Consider the following 4,180-nt stretch of genomic DNA (forward strand, 5'->3'; position numbering starts at 1 on the left):
CTCACTCTGAGTAAAGGTCAAAGTCCTTAACGTGACATGGCACAGTCTTAACTCTCTTCCTTCTCTAACCATATTGTCTACTCTTCTCTCTCTTACCCATTGCTCTCCAGACACAGTGGGTTTCCTGCTGGTCCTTGAAAACTGCAGGCCCATTCTTGTCACAAGGTCTTTGTACTTGCTCCCTTTGCCAGGTAGGCTGTTTCCAACGTATCCACATGGCTTACTTCCTTACTTGCCTCCTTCAGGCCATACCTCAAATGTTACCTTCTCCATCAGGCTTTCCCTAACTACCCATTTAAAATTCCAACTCTTTTCCTCATCCTCTCACCCCATTTGGCATTTGTAATCTCATTTTCCCTCCTTAATTGTACCCATATTATATATTACCATGTGACATTTATGTTTATTTACTTCTTCGTTTATGACTTTTTTCTTTCCACTAGAATGTGAAGTGTATGAAGGCAGGGATTTTTGTCTTATTTGCTTGTGAGTATATTCTGGTTGCCTAGCTGAACGAAGAGCACATGATAAATGTGTAATATCTTTTTATTGAATAAATTAATTCATTAATAAATGCTATGAAGAGGTACAAGTTACTCTGAGAGCCCATAATAGGTGAATTTGACAAAGTTGTAGAAGTTCCTTTAAAACGTGAAGCATTAGCTAAGTTCTAAAGAATAAAGAGGAATTTCCCAAGAAAATAGAGAAGGCAAGAAGATTCCAAGCATTAATAACAAAATGAACAAAATGTCCTAAGGTGAGAGGCAAAACCCATCTTGCAAGTGTAAGGACTGGAAGAAAGTCTAAGTGGCTGGAGCAGAGAGAAAGGGATGACATGATATGGGATGGGACTGCAGAGCCAGACCACAAGATCCTTGCAACCACATTTAGGGTTTTATTCTAAGAATGATGGGAAATCACTGACAATAAGAACAGAATCACATGAGCTTTGCGTGTGTGTGTGTGTGTGTGTGTGTGTGTGTGTGTGTTTTAAAACAACTGCTCAGGCTGCAGCATAGAAAATGTTTGAGGACAGATAGGAATGGATGGAAAGAGAATACTGTGGTAGCTAAAGTGACTCCCATGAGAAACGACAGCAACTTGGACTAGGGTGGTGGCATGTCTCAGGTCTTTTGAACCTTCCTGTTTTTCTCTTCTGCCATTCCAGTCTTTTTGGTTCACTACTTTACCCTCAGATTTTACAACCCAGGGGTGCGCGAGTCTTGCCCTCTTCTCTCAGCTGGGAAGACTTTGACATTAAAGAGCTTCACTCCACCGTCTCTTACCACTCCTTCACATGATGCCTGCTCCATTCACAACAAACATTTTCCACTGTTTTTATTTATTTGTGTATTTATTTCAACTATTTGGTTGAGTTCCATGGTGGTGGTAAATGTGTCAGGAACAATGTTTTATTCATTTTGATATCCTCAGCAGTTGGCACATTGAAAATAACAATAATACTTATTGAATAAATGAGAAATTAAAGCAATTGCTGGTTTGCCAACACAAGTTATTCATGATGTTCTTCCTGCTGCTGCTCTGTAGACATCACAAATTTTGGAGAGATAAAGGCCTTTTCCATATGGTCAAAGTATACAAGCTATAGATCAAGTCATCTATTAGTGCTTGGATGTGCACTTGAAGCTCAAATATACATACGTATAAATAGACATCTCAATAATATATAAATATAGCTAAAATGTTCAAATTTTATGAAGAAAATTAATACATTTGGGGAGCAAATTGTATATATAATTTTCAAAACAGTCCTTCAAATGATTGTAAGTAGGACAGAGTGAAGTGTTATTAACTTATTAAAAGAGCCCCTAAAATGCTCAAAAGATTCCATGTAGCTTCCCCAAATTCCCTGCTTCCCAGAGAAGAAGTTAAGTATTAGAAGATGCTGAGTCATTAAATTCAATTGCAACTGTACAATGGTGGCAGAATCTTTTACACGAAAGATGTTTAATAACCTAGTGATCCTTAGCTACTGGGGGCATGAATTAAACTCTGTCAACTAAAAGCAACACACACATGTGCACACAGATTAATCTATCTGTCTCCACCCCCCACATGTTAATTCAATATTAATAGAATTATAAATATAAATACAAAATTATGAATAAAATTATATGGTAATTCATGGAAAGGTGAGAAAAGTTCTTGAAGGCTACAATGAATAAGAATTTTCAGCTACATATGTTTTATGATGGCATCAAAGGTTAAACAGTGCCATTTAAATGTTGTTCTTATCCAACCTCCCTTCCAATTGTGCAGTTTTCCTGAAGCCATATAATTTTAAATAGAAGATCATTTTTCAGAAAAGTCATAAGCAGAGATCATAATTCAAACCAGGCAACCAGATTCTCCGACTTCTAACTATTAAAGAAGTCAGTAACTCAGTCCTGTATTAAAAATGCTTTACATGTAGTCTTTACATGATTAGAATAGCTTTCAAAAGTGTTGTTCTTGTAAAGAGACATGGACACTGCTTCCAATTTGTGAAATTACAACACCTGTTAAACAGAATGATTTGTCATAAGGAACATACTATAAACAAAGCACAGACTTAGACTAAAAAGATAGTTCAGTTGACATTTCATTTTATATAAATACATGGAAAATAAGAAATATTGACTTAAAAACTGGCCAAAAAAACTGAATTGCATAGGACACAAAGATAGATCTTAAGCCAAGATATTAGAATGAAAGATTAGAAACAAAATTTCCAAATAAGCAAAAATGTCCTATATAGCTATGATACTTAGGGAGTGTATGCAAATAAAACCTTCAATTTGTGTTCACTGTGTTTACTGCAAATAACATTTTTTTCTCCATTAAAAAAAGAGTGGAAACAAAATGGGGAATAACTTCTGCATAAAACATGTCAACTAAAACAACTGCTACCAATAAACATACTTGAAAAAAATGCATGATTTTCCAGAAACCATATGAAATTATTATCTGGTTCAATGTCTAAATAAGTTATAGAACTCCCCTCTCCTCCCTTTTTGGTTAATTCAACTATTTTGAAGAATTATTCTCTTATCATTACATATAAACCTCCAACTATTTGTGTCCTTGAAGATGTCAAGTAAGGAAAGTATTATCTGTGAAAATCCAATTTTATATTTTTGCCATATTGTTGCTTACACCAAAATATAACAAAGAAGCATAGCAACTCACCTGCAAAATTGTTGAGTATCCAGAAACTCTCAAGATTCAAGTTTCCTAATTCATCTTTCTCACACTATGTAATCCAATTCTGTTGCCATGGCCAAGATATTTTATATTACTGATATTATTCTAACAGAACACATCCTGAAATTTGTAAAATTTACAAAAATCTTCTAATGTGGTCTTTTCTCTGTGAACACGAACTCTTTCAATTGTTTAATGTTCCATGTTTGCAACCATATTAATGATTTCCGAGATAAAATACTGTGTTCTACGTTTCTTGTAGTTTATGAAGCATCAAAAAAGTGTTAATAAGCAGCATGGGTGGACCGCAATATTCCACAATAAAAAATAGTAACACAATAAAAATGTAATCTCAGAGTATATCTGGGAGTGGCTGAAGATAGAATTCCAGTGTTGCACATTTCTTCATGCATCTTAATGCTTTCAAGTATTATCACCAGAACTTTTCATTGACAGCGCAAGGAATTCATGGGATGCTTTCTCCTGGCACGCTTACGAAGAAGGAAGGAAAAAAGTTTAGATACGTTCATTTCTTCTTCTATTAAGGGGACTTTTTAAAGCTTTTAACAAAAATATATCCTTTAGAAATATGAAAAGCATCATGTTCTTCTTTTTTCCTTTTTTAAAAAAATATAAGACAGACAAAATATATGAAGAAAAAAGATGAACAAAACTGGAATATTTTATGAAAAATTTATATACAGTATTCATTCTGCTGACATAAGGGCAAGTGTAGAATTAAAACTGTTTTTATCATAAAAAAATTAGACTTTCAGGATCTCAGGATCATATGCCGATTACTTAAAATCTCACAAATAAAAATTTGTTCATGGAAAAAGAGATCTTTTGAATACTAAAGTCCTTTATTCAACAACACAGAAATTTCACAAAAACAACTTTACTGGGCAAATTGAATGTGGTTTTTTTTTTTTTAAGGTTTTTTTTTTTTTTTTTTTTTTTTTTTTTTTTTACAGTT

This window comes from Kogia breviceps, chromosome 6 (assembly GCF_026419965.1).
Source record: "Kogia breviceps isolate mKogBre1 chromosome 6, mKogBre1 haplotype 1, whole genome shotgun sequence".
Lineage (NCBI taxonomy): Eukaryota > Metazoa > Chordata > Mammalia > Artiodactyla > Physeteridae > Kogia > Kogia breviceps.